Below are 14,646 nucleotides of genomic sequence, written 5' to 3' on the forward strand. Positions count from 1 at the left end.
ACAGAAATGACTACACATCTGAGCTATTCACAGTACTATATAGTGAACCAATAAAAACTAAAATATAAATTACCTTCATGTTATCAATAAACTCTATATTCTCCAATCAGCTAAGCTACCAACCATAAGTCGTTATATATCACAATGCTATATGGCGAAAAAATGGGTGGATTCTTACCCTCAAATTTCCGTACCACGGATAGCTACGGGCCCCGTTCAGACGGACGAGTTCGTCCATGGTCGGAACAGAGGAGGGGGAGAGAGACAGCTGCGAAGCCCTAGTATACTCCATGTTGTAAACCATACCATTAACCGTGGTGTGAGAGGTATTAAGAGGCAATGCTGGCGAAAGGTACTTAGCGTGACCTACACACAGGTCTCCTTGATACCTAAGGAGGTACTTAGCGTGACCTACACACAGGTCTCCTTGATACCTAAGAAGGTACTTAGCGTGACCTACACACAGGTCACCTTGATACCTAAGGAGGTACTTAGCGTGACCTACACACAAGTCTCTTGATACCTAAGGAGGTACTTAGCGTGACCTACACACAGGTCTCTTGATACCTAAGGAGGTACTTAGCGTGACCTACACACAGGTCTCTTGATACCTAAGGAGGTACTTAGCATGACCTACACACAGGTCACCTTGATACCTAAGGAGGTACTTAGCGTGACCTACACACAAGTCTCTTGATACCTAAGGAGGTACTTAGCGTGACCTACACACAGCTGTCTTGATAGCTAAGGAGGTACTTAGCGTGACCTACACACAGGTATTTTGATACCTAAGGAGGTACTTGGCGTGACCTACCCACGGGTCTCTTGATACTTAAGGAGGTACTTAGCGTGACCTACACACAGCTCTCTTGATACCTAAGGAGGTACTTAGCGTGACCTACACACAGGTCAACTTGATACCTAAGGAGGTACTTAGCGTGACCTACACACACAGGTCTCTTGATACCTAAAGAGGTACTTAGCGTGACCTACACACAGCTCTCTTGATACCTAAGGAGGTACTTAGCGTGACCTACACACAGGTCTCTTGATACCTAAGGAGGTACTTAGCGTGACCTACACACAGATCTCTTGATACCTAAGGAGGTACTTAGCGTGACCTACACACAGGTCACTTGATACCTAAGGAGGTACTTAGCGTGACCTACACACAGCTCTCTTGATACCTAAGGAGGTACTTAGCGTGACCTACACACAGGTGTCCTTGATACCTAAGGAGGTACTTAGCGTGACCTACACAGAGGTCTCTTGATACCTAAGGAGGTACTTAGCATGACCTACTCACAGATCTCTTGATACCTAAGGAGGTACTTAGCGTGACCTACACACAGGTCTCCTTGATACCTAAGGAGGTACTTAGCGTGACCTACACACAGGTCTCTTGATACCTAAAGAGGTACTTAGCGTGACCTACACACAGTTCTCTTGATACCTAAGGAGGTACTTAGCGTGACCCACACACAGGTCTCCTTGATACCTAAGGAGGTACTTAGCGTGACCTACACACAGGTCTCTTGATACCTAAGGAGGTACTTAGCGTGACCTACACAGAGGTCTCCTTGATACCTAAGGAGGTACTTAGCGTGACCTACACAGAGGTCTCCTTGATACCTAAGGAGGTACTTAGTGTGACCTACACAGAGGTCTCCTTGATACCTAAGGAGGTGCTTAGCGTGACCTACACACAGGTCTCTTGATACCTAAGGAGGTACTTATCAGTTACCTACACACAGCTCTCTTGATACCTAAGGAGGTTCTTAGCGTGACCTACCCACAGGTCACCTTGATACCTAAGGAGGTACTTAGCGTGACCTACACACAGGTCACTTGATACCTAAGGAGGTACTTAGCGTGACCTACACACAGGTCTCCTTGATACCTAAGGAGGTACTTAGCGTGACCTACACACAAGTCTCTTGATACCTAAGGAGGTACTTAGCGTGACCTACACACAGGCCTCTTTATACCTAAAGAGGTACTTAGCGTGACCTACACACAAGTCTCTTGATACCTAAGGAGGTACTTAGCGTGACCTACACACAGGTCTCTTGATACCCTAAGGAGGTACTTAGCGTGACCTACACACAGGTCACTTGATACCTAAGGAGGTACTTAGCGTGACCTACACACAGCTCTCTTGATACCTAAGGAGGCACTTAGCGTGACCTACACACAGGTCTCTTGATACCTAAGGAGGTACTTAGCGTGACCTACACACACGTCTCTTGATACCCTAAGGAGGTACTTAGTGTGACCTACACACAGCTCTCTTGATACCTAAGGAGGTACTTAGCGTGACCTACACACAGGTCTCTTGATACCCTAAGGAGGTACTTAGTGTGACCTACACACAGCTCTCTTGATACCTAAGGAGGTACTTAGCGTGACCTACACACAGGTCTCTTGATACCTAAGGAGGTACTTAGCGTGACCTACACACAGGTCTCCTTGATACCTAAGGAGGTACTTAGGGTGACCTACACACAGGTCTCTTGATACCTAAGGAGGTACTTAGCGTGACCTACACACAGATCTCTTGATACCTAAGGAGGTACTTAGCGTGACCTACACACAGGTCTCCTTGATACCTAAGGAGGTACTTAGCGTGACCCACACACAGGTCACTTGATACCTAAGGAGGTACTTAGCGTGACCTAAACACAGGTCTCTTGATACCTAAGGAGGTACTTAGCGTGACCTACACACAAGTCTCTTGATACCTAAGGAGGTACTTAGCGTGACCTACACACAGGTCTCTTGATACCTAAGGAGGTACTTAGCATGACCTACACACAGGTCTCCTTGATACCTAAGGAGGTACTTAGCGTGACCTACACACAAGTCTCTTGATACCTAAGGAGGTACTTAGCGTGACCTACACACAGGTCTCTTGATACCTAAGGAGGTACTTAGCGTGACCTACACACAGGTCTCCTTGATACCTAAGGAGGTACTTAGCATGACCTACACACACAGGTCTCTTGATACCTAAGGAGGTACTTAGCGTGACCTACACACAGGTCTCTTGATACCTAAGGAGGTACTTAGAGTGACCTACACGCAGCTCTCTTGATACCTAAGGAGGTACTTAGCGTGACCTACACACAGGTCTCCTTGATACCTAAGGAGGTACTTAGCGTGACCTACACACAAGTCTCTTGATACCTAAGGAGGTACTTAGAGTGACCTACACGCAGCTCTCTTGATACCTAAGGAGGTACTTAGCGTGACCTACACACAGGTCACTTGATACCTAAGGAGGTACTTAGTGTGACCTACACACAGGTCTCTTGATACCTAAGGAGGTACTTAGCGTGACCTACACACAGGTCACTTGATACCTAAGAAGGTACTTAGCGTGACCCACACACAGGTCTCCTTGATACCTAAGGAGGTACTTAGTGTGACCTACACACAGGTCTCTTGATACCTAAGGAGGTACTTAGCGTGACCTACACACAGGTCTCCTTGATACCTAAGGAGGTACTTAGCGTGACCTACACACAGGTCACTTGATACCTAAGGAGGTACTTAGCGTGACCCACACACAGGTCTCTTGATACCTAAGGAGGTACTTAGTGTGACCTACACACAGATCTCGTTGATACCTAAGGAGGTACTTAGCGTGACCTACACACAGGTGTCCTTGATACCTAAGGAGGTACTTAGCGTGACCTACACACAGGTCTCTTGATACCTAAGGAGGTACTTAGCGTGACCTACACACAGGTCACTTGATACCTAAGGAGGTACTTAGCGTGACCTACACACAGGTCTCTTGATACCTAAGGAGGTACTTAGCGTGACCTACACACAGGTCTCTTGATACCTAAGGAGGTACTTAGTGTGACCTACACACAGGTCTCTTGATACCTAAGGAGGTACTTAGTGTGACCTACACACAGGTCTCTTGATACCTAAGGAGGTACTTAGCGTGACCTACACACAGATCTCTTGATACCTAAGGAGGTACTCAGCGTGACCTACACACAGGTCACTTGATACCTAAGGAGGTACTCAGCGTGACCTACACACAGGTCTCTTGATACCTAAGGAGGTACTTAGCGTGACCTACACACAGGTCTCTTGATACCTAAGGAGGTACTTAGCGTGACCTACACACAGGTCTCCTTGATACCTAAGGAGGTACTTAGCGTGACCTACACACAGGTGTCCTTGATACCTAAGGAGGTTCTTAGCGTGACCTACACACAGGTCTCTTGATACCTAAGGAGGTACTTAGCGTGACCTACACACAGGTGTCCTTGATACCTAAGGAGGTACTTAGGGTGACCTACACACAGGTCTCTTGATACCTAAGGAGGTACTTAGCGTGACCTACACACAGATCTCTTGATACCTAAGGAGGTACTTAGCGTGACCCACACATAGGTCTCTTGATACCTAAGGAGGTACTTAGCGTGACCTACACACAGGTCTCTTGATACCTAAGGAGGTACTTAGCGTGACCTACACACAGGTCACCTTGATACCTAAGGAGGTACTTAGCGTGACCTACACACAGGTCTCTTGATACCTAAGGAGGTACTTAGCGTGACCTACACACAGCTCTCTTGATACCTAAGGAGGTACTTAGCGTGACCTACACACACAAGTCTCTTGATACCTAAGGAGGTACTTAGAGTGACCTACACACAGGTCTCTTGATACCTAAGGAGGTACTTAGCGTGACCTACACACAGAGGTCTCTTGATACCTAAGGAGGTACTTAGCGTGACCTACACACAAGTCTCTTGATACCTAAGGAGGTACTTAGCGTGACCTACACACAGCTCTCTTGATACCTAAGGAGGTACTTAGTGTGACCTACACACAGGTTTCTTGATACCTAAGGAGGTACTTAGCGTGACCTACACACAGGTATCTTGATACTTAAGGAGGTACTTCGCGTGACCTATACACAGGTCTCTTGATACCTAAGGAGGTACTTAGCGTGACCCACACACAGGTCTCTTGATACCTAAGGAGGTACTTAGCGTGACCCACACACAGGTCACCTTGATACCTAAGGAGGTACTTAGCGTGACCTACACACAGGTCACTTGATACCTAAGGAGGTACTTAGCGTGACCTACACACAGAGGTCTCTTGATACCTAAGGAGGTACTTAGCGTGACCTACACACAAGTCTCTTGATACCTAAGGAGGTACTTGGCGTGACCTACACACAGCTCTCTTGATACCTAAGGAGGTACTTAGCGTGACCTACACACAGGTCTCTTGATACCTAAGGAGGTACTTAGCGTGACCTACACACAGGTCCCTTGATACCTAAGGAGGTACTTAGTGTGACCTACACACAGGTCCCTTGATACCTAAGGAGGTACTTAGCGTGACCTACACACAGGTCCCTTGATACCTAAGGAGGTACTCAGCGTGACCTACACACAGGTCTCTTGATACCTAAGGAGGTACTTAGTGTGACCTACACACAGGTCTCTTGATACCTAAGGAGGTACTTAGCGTGACCTACACAGAGGTCTCCTTGATACCTAAGGAGGTACTTAGTGTGACCTACACAGAGGTCTCCTTGATACCTAAGGAGGTGCTTAGCGTGACCTACACACAGGTCTCTTGATACCTAAGGAGGTACTTAGCAGTGACCTACACACAGATCTCTTGATACCTAAGGAGGTACTTGGCGTGACCTACACACAGGTCTCTTGATACCTAAGGAGGTACTTAGCGTGACCTACACACAAGTCTCTTGATACCTAAGGAGGTACTTAGAGTGACCTACACACAGCTCTCTTGATACCTAAGGAGGTACTTAGCGTGACCTACACACAGGTCTCCTTGATACCTAAGGAGGTACTTAGCGTGACCTACACACAAGTCTCTTGATACCTAAGGAGGTACTTAGCGTGACCTACACACAGGCCTCTTGATACCTAAAGAGGTACTTAGCGTGACCTACACACAGGTCTCTTGATACCTAAGGAGGTACTTAGCGTGACCTACACACAGCTCTCTTGATACCTAAAGAGGTACTTAGTGTGACCTACACACAGGTCTCTTGATACCTAAGGAGGTACTTAGCGTGACCTACACACAGCTCTCTTGATACCTAAGGAGGTACTTAGCGTGACCTACACACAGGTCTCCTTGATACCTAAGGAGGTACTTAGGGTGACCTACACACAAGTCTCTTGATACCTAAGGAGGTACTTAGCGTGACCTACACACAGGTCTCTTGATACCTAAGGAGGTACTTAGCGTGACCTACACACAGGACTCTTGATACCTAACGAGGTACTTAGCGTGACCTACACACAGTTCTCCTTGATACCTAAGGAGGTACTTAGCGTGACCTACACACAGGTCTCTTGATACCTAAGGAGGTACTTAGCATGACCTACACACAGGTCTCTTGATACCTAAGGAGGTACTTAGTGTGACCTACACACAGGTCTCTTGATACCTAAGGAGGTACTTAGCGTGACCCACACACAGTTCTCTTGATACCTAAGGAGGTACTTAGCGTGACCTACACACAGATCTTTTGATACCTAAGGATGTACTTAGCGTGACCTACACACAGTTCTCTTGATACCTAAGGAGGTACTTAGCGTGACCTACCCACAGGTCTCTTGATACCTAAGGAGGTACTTGGCGTGACCTACCCACGGGTCTCTTGATACCTAAGGAGGTACTTAGCGTGACCTACACACAGCTCTCTTGATACCTAAGGAGGTACTTAGCATGACCTACACACAGCTCTCTTGATACCTAAGGAGGTACTTAGCGTGACCTACACACAGGTCTCTTGATACCTAAGGAGGTACTTAGCGTGACCTACACACAGGTCAACTTGATACCTAAGGAGGTACTTAGCGTGACCTACACACAGCTCTCTTGATACCTAAGGAGGTACTTAGCGTGACCTACACGCAGGTATCTTAATACCTAAGGAGGACCTTAGCGTGACCTACACACAGGTCTCTTGATACCTAAGGAGGTACTTAGCGTGACCTACACACAGGTCAACTTGATACCTAAGGAGGTACTTAGCCTGACCTACAAACAGGTCTCTTGATACCTAAGGAGGTACTTAGCGTGACCTACACACAGGTCTGTTGATACCTAAGGAGGTACTTAGCGTGACCTACACACAGGTCTCTTGATACCTAAGGAGGTACTTAGCGTGACCCACAAACAGGTCACCTTGATACCTAAGGAGGTACTTTGCGTGACCTACACACAGGTCTCTTGATACCTAAGGAGGTACTTATCGTGACCTACACACAGCTCTCTTGATACCTAAGGAGGTACTTAGCGTGACCTACACACAGGTCTCTTGATACCTAAGGAGGTACTTAGCGTGACCTACACACAGGTCACTTGATACCTAAGGAGGTACTTAGTGTGACCTACACACAGGTCCCTTGATACCTAAGGAGGTACTTAGCGTGACCTACACACAGGTCTCTTGATACCTAAGGAGGTACTTAGCGTGACCTACACACAGGTCACTTGATACCTAAGGAGGTACTTAGCGTGACCTACACACAGGTCTCTTGATACCTAAGGAGGTACTTAGCGTGACCTACACACAGGTCTCTTGATACCTAAGGAGGTACTTAGTGTGACCTACACACAGGTCCCTTGATACCTAAGGAGGTACTTAGCGTGACCTACACACAGTTCTCTTGATACCTAAGGAGGTACTTAGTGTGACCTACACACAGGTCTCTTGATACCTAAGGAGGTACTTAGCGTGACCTACACACAGGTCTCTTGATACCTAAGGAGGTACTTAGCGTGACCTACACACAGTTCTCTTGATACCTAAGGAGGTACTTAGTGTGACCTACACACAGGTCACTTGATACCTAAGGAGGTACTTAGTGTGACCTACACACAGGTCCCTTGATACCTAAGGAGGTACTTAGCGTGACCTACACACAGTTCTCTTGATACCTAAGGAGGTACTTAGTGTGACCTACACACAGGTCTCTTGATACCTAAGGAGGTACTTAGAGTGACCTACACACAGGTCTCTTGATACCTAAAGAGGTACTTAGCGTGACCTACACACAGGTCACTTGATACCTAAGGAGGTACTTAGCGTGACCTACACACAGGTCTCTTGATACCTAAGGAGGTACTTAGCGTGACCTACACACAGGTCACTTGATACCTAAGGAGGTACTTAGCGTGACCTACACACAGGTATCTTGATACCTAAGGAGGTACTTAGCGTGACCTACACACACAGGTCTCTCGATACCTAAGGAGGTACTTAGCGTGACCTACACACAGGTCTCTTGATACCTAAGGAGGTACTTAGCGTGACCTACACACAGGTCACCTTGATACCCTAAGGAGGTACTTAGCGTGACCTACACACAGGTCACCTTGATACCCTAAGGAGGTACTTAGCGTGACCTACACACAGGTCTCTTGATACCTAAGGAGGTACTTAGCGTGACCTACACACAGGTCACCTTGATACCCTAAGGAGGTACTTAGCGTGACCTACACACAGGTCACCTTGAGACCCTAAGGAGGTACTTAGCGTGACCTACACACAGGTCTCTTGATACCTAAGGAGGTACTTAGCGTGACCTACACACAGAGGTCTCTTGATACCTAAGGAGGTACTTAGCGTGACCTACACACAAGTCTCTTGATACCTAAGGAGGTACTTAGCGTGACCTACACACAGCTCTCTTGATACCTAAGGAGGTACTTAGTGTGACCTACACACAGGTCTCTTGATACCTAAGGAGGTACTTAGCGTGACCTACCCACAAGTCTCTTGATACCTAAGGAGGTACTTAGCGTGACCTACACACAGGTCTCTTGATACCTAAGGAGGTACTTATCGTGACCTACACACAGCTCTCTTGATACCTAAGGAGGTACTTAGTGTGACCTACACACAGGTCTCCTTGATACCTAAGGAGGTACTTAGCGTGACCTACACACAGGTCTCTTGATACCTAAGGAGGTACTTAGCGTGACCTACACACAGGTCTCTTGATACCTAAGGAGGTACTTAGCGTGACCTACACACAGGTCTCTTGATACCTAAGGAGGTACTTAGCGTGACCTACACACAGGTCTCCTTGATACCTAAGGAGGTACTTAGCGTGACCTACACACAAGTCTCTTGATACCTAAGGAGGCACTTAGCGTGACCTACACACAGATCTCTTGATACCTAAGGAGGTACTTAGCGTGACCTACACACAAGACTCTTGATACCTAAGGAGGTACTTAGCGTGACCTACACACAGGCCTCTTGATACCTAAAGAGGTACTTAGCGTGACCTACACACAAGTCTCTTGATACCTAAGGAGGTACTTAGCGTGACCCACACACAGGTCTCTTGATACCTAAGGAGGTACTTAGCGTGACCTACACACAGCTCTCTTGATACCTAAGGAGGTACTTAGCGTGACCTATACACAGGTCTCTTGATACCTAAGGAGGTACTTAGCGTGATCTACACACAGCTCTCTTGATACCTAAGGAGGTACTTAGCGTGACGTACACACAGGTCTCCTTGATACCTAAGGAGGTACTTAGCGTGACCCACACACAGGTCACCTTGATACCTAAGGAGGTACTTAGCGTGACCTACACACAGGTCTCTTGATACCTAAGGAGGTACTTAGCGTGACCTACACACAGGTCTCCTTGATACCTAAGGAGGTACTTAGCGTGACCTACACACAGGTCTCATTGATACCTAAGGAGGTACTTAGCGTGACCTACACACAGGTCTCTTGATACCTAAGGAGGTACTTAGCGTGACCTACACACAGCTCTCTTGATACCTAAGGAGGTACTTAGCGTGACCTACACACAGCTCCCTTGATACCTAAGGAGGTACTTAGCGTGACCTACACACAGGCCTCTTGATACCTAAAGAGGTACTTAGCGTGACCTACACACAGGTCTCTTGATACCTAAGGAGGTACTTAGCGTGACCTACACACAGATCTCTTGATACCTAAGGAGGTACTTAGCGTGACCTACACGCAGGTCTCCTTGATACCTAAGGAGGTACTTAGCGTGACCTACACACAGCTCTCTTGATACCTAAGGAGGTACTTAGCGTGACCTACACACAGGTCAACTTGATACCTAAGGAGGTACTTAGCGTGACCTACACACAAGTCTCTTGATACCTAAGGAGGTACTTAGCGTGACCTACACACAGGTCTCTTGATACCTAAAGAGGTACTTAGCGTGACCTACACACAGGTCTCCTTGATACCTAAGGAGGTACTTAGCGTGACCTACACACAGATCTCTTGATACCTAAGGAGGTACTTAGCGTGACCTACACGCAGGTCTCTTGATACCTAAGGAGGTACTTAGCGTGACCTACATGCAGGTCTCTTGATACCTAAGGAGGTACTTAACGTGACCTACACACAGGTCTCTTGATACCTAAGGAGGTACTTAGCGTGACCTACACATAGGTCTCTTGATACCTAAGGAGGTACTTAGCGTGACCTACACTCAGGTCTCTTGATACCTAAGGAGGTACTTAGCGTGACCTACCCACAGGTCTCTTGATACCTAAGGAGGTACTTAGCGTGACCTACACTCAGGTCTCTTGATACCTAAGGAGGTACTTAGAGTGACCTACACACAGCTCTCTTGATACCTAAGGAGGTACTTAGCGTGACCTACACTCAGGTCTCTTGATACCTAAGGAGGTACTTAGCGTGACCTACACACAGGTCACCTTGATACCCTAAGGAGGTACTTAGCGTGACCTACACACAGGTCACCTTGATACCCTAAGGAGGTACTTAGCGTGACCTACACACAGGTCTCTTGATACCTAAGGAGGTACTTAGCGTGACCTACACACAGGTCACCTTGATACCCTAAGGAGGTACTTAGCGTGACCTACACACAGGTCACCTTGAGACCCTAAGGAGGTACTTAGCGTGACCTACACACAGGTCTCTTGATACCTAAGGAGGTACTTAGCGTGACCTACACACAGAGGTCTCTTGATACCTAAGGAGGTACTTAGCGTGACCTACACACAAGTCTCTTGATACCTAAGGAGGTACTTAGCGTGACCTACACACAGCTCTCTTGATACCTAAGGAGGTACTTAGTGTGACCTACACACAGGTCTCTTGATACCTAAGGAGGTACTTAGCGTGACCTACCCACAAGTCTCTTGATACCTAAGGAGGTACTTAGCGTGACCTACACACAGGTCTCTTGATACCTAAGGAGGTACTTATCGTGACCTACACACAGCTCTCTTGATACCTAAGGAGGTACTTAGTGTGACCTACACACAGGTCTCCTTGATACCTAAGGAGGTACTTAGCGTGACCTACACACAGGTCTCTTGATACCTAAGGAGGTACTTAGCGTGACCTACACACAGGTCTCTTGATACCTAAGGAGGTACTTAGCGTGACCTACACACAGGTCTCTTGATACCTAAGGAGGTACTTAGCGTGACCTACACACAGGTCTCCTTGATACCTAAGGAGGTACTTAGCGTGACCTACACACAAGTCTCTTGATACCTAAGGAGGCACTTAGCGTGACCTACACACAGATCTCTTGATACCTAAGGAGGTACTTAGCGTGACCTACACACAAGACTCTTGATACCTAAGGAGGTACTTAGCGTGACCTACACACAGGCCTCTTGATACCTAAAGAGGTACTTAGCGTGACCTACACACAAGTCTCTTGATACCTAAGGAGGTACTTAGCGTGACCCACACACAGGTCTCTTGATACCTAAGGAGGTACTTAGCGTGACCTACACACAGCTCTCTTGATACCTAAGGAGGTACTTAGCGTGACCTATACACAGGTCTCTTGATACCTAAGGAGGTACTTAGCGTGATCTACACACAGCTCTCTTGATACCTAAGGAGGTACTTAGCGTGACGTACACACAGGTCTCCTTGATACCTAAGGAGGTACTTAGCGTGACCCACACACAGGTCACCTTGATACCTAAGGAGGTACTTAGCGTGACCTACACACAGGTCTCTTGATACCTAAGGAGGTACTTAGCGTGACCTACACACAGGTCTCCTTGATACCTAAGGAGGTACTTAGCGTGACCTACACACAGGTCTCATTGATACCTAAGGAGGTACTTAGCGTGACCTACACACAGGTCTCTTGATACCTAAGGAGGTACTTAGCGTGACCTACACACAGCTCTCTTGATACCTAAGGAGGTACTTAGCGTGACCTACACACAGCTCCCTTGATACCTAAGGAGGTACTTAGCGTGACCTACACACAGGCCTCTTGATACCTAAAGAGGTACTTAGCGTGACCTACACACAGGTCTCTTGATACCTAAGGAGGTACTTAGCGTGACCTACACACAGATCTCTTGATACCTAAGGAGGTACTTAGCGTGACCTACACGCAGGTCTCCTTGATACCTAAGGAGGTACTTAGCGTGACCTACACACAGCTCTCTTGATACCTAAGGAGGTACTTAGCGTGACCTACACACAGGTCAACTTGATACCTAAGGAGGTACTTAGCGTGACCTACACACAAGTCTCTTGATACCTAAGGAGGTACTTAGCGTGACCTACACACAGGTCTCTTGATACCTAAAGAGGTACTTAGCGTGACCTACACACAGGTCTCCTTGATACCTAAGGAGGTACTTAGCGTGACCTACACACAGATCTCTTGATACCTAAGGAGGTACTTAGCGTGACCTACACGCAGGTCTCTTGATACCTAAGGAGGTACTTAGCGTGACCTACATGCAGGTCTCTTGATACCTAAGGAGGTACTTAACGTGACCTACACACAGGTCTCTTGATACCTAAGGAGGTACTTAGCGTGACCTACACATAGGTCTCTTGATACCTAAGGAGGTACTTAGCGTGACCTACACTCAGGTCTCTTGATACCTAAGGAGGTACTTAGCGTGACCTACCCACAGGTCTCTTGATACCTAAGGAGGTACTTAGCGTGACCTACACTCAGGTCTCTTGATACCTAAGGAGGTACTTAGAGTGACCTACACACAGCTCTCTTGATACCTAAGGAGGTACTTAGCGTGACCTACACTCAGGTCTCTTGATACCTAAGGTGGTACTTAGCATGACCTACACACAGGTCTCTTGATACCTAAGGTGGTACTTAGCGTGACCTACACTCAGGTCTCTTGATACCTAAAGAGGTACTTAGAGTGACCTACACACAGGTCACCTTGATAACTAAGGAGGTACTTAGCGTGACCTACACGCAGGTCTCTTGATACCTAAGGAGGTACTTAGCGTGACCTACACACAGGTCTCTTGATACCTAAGGAGGTACAGCCTCTATACACTACACTATACACTACTATACACTATTAGACACTACACTATACACTACACTATACACTACACTACTATACACTACACTATACACTACACTATACAAGACACTATACACTACACTATACACTACACTATACACTACACTATACACTATACAATACACTACACTACACACTACACTATACTATACACTACACTATACACTACACTATACAATACACTATACAATATACTACACTATACACTACACAACTATACACTACACTATACACTACACTATACACTACACTACTATACAGTACACTACTATACACTACACTACTATACACTACACTATACACTACACTATACACTACTATACACTACACTATACACTACACTATACACTACTATACACTACACTTTACACTACACTATACACTACACTACTATACACTAAACTATACACTATACACTACTATACACTACAATATACACTACACTATACACTACACTATACACTACACTATACACTACACTACTATACACTACACTATACACTACACTATACACTACTATACACTACACTACTATACACTACACTTCTATACACTACACTATACACTACACTATACACTACACTATACACTACTCAACATTTCACTATACACTACACTATACACTACACTATACACTACACTATACACTACTTTACACTTCACTATACACTACTCTACACTACACTATACACTACTATACACTACACAACTATACACTACACTACTATACACTACACTGTACACTACTATACACTACACTATACACTACTATACACAACACTACACTATACACTACACTATACACTACACTACTATACACTACACTACTATACACTACACTATACACTACACTATACACTACTATACACTACAATATACACTACACTACTATACACTACACTACTATACACTACACTATACACTACTATACACTACACTATACACAACACTATACACTACACTATACACTACACTATACAATACAATATACCCTACACTATACACTACACTATACACTACACTACTATACACTACACTATACACTACACTATACAATACAATATACACTACACTATATACTACACTATACACTACACTACTATACACTACACTATACACTACACTATACAATACAACATACCCTACACTATACACTACACTATACACTACTATACACTACACTACTATACACTACACTATACACTACACTACTATACACCACACTTTACACTACACTACTATACAATACACTACTATACACTAC

This window comes from Petromyzon marinus, chromosome 72, assembly GCF_048934315.1.
Source record: "Petromyzon marinus isolate PM22_M1 ecotype Great Lakes invasive population chromosome 72, UKy_Petmar_22M1.pri1.0, whole genome shotgun sequence".
NCBI lineage: Eukaryota > Metazoa > Chordata > Hyperoartia > Petromyzontiformes > Petromyzontidae > Petromyzon > Petromyzon marinus.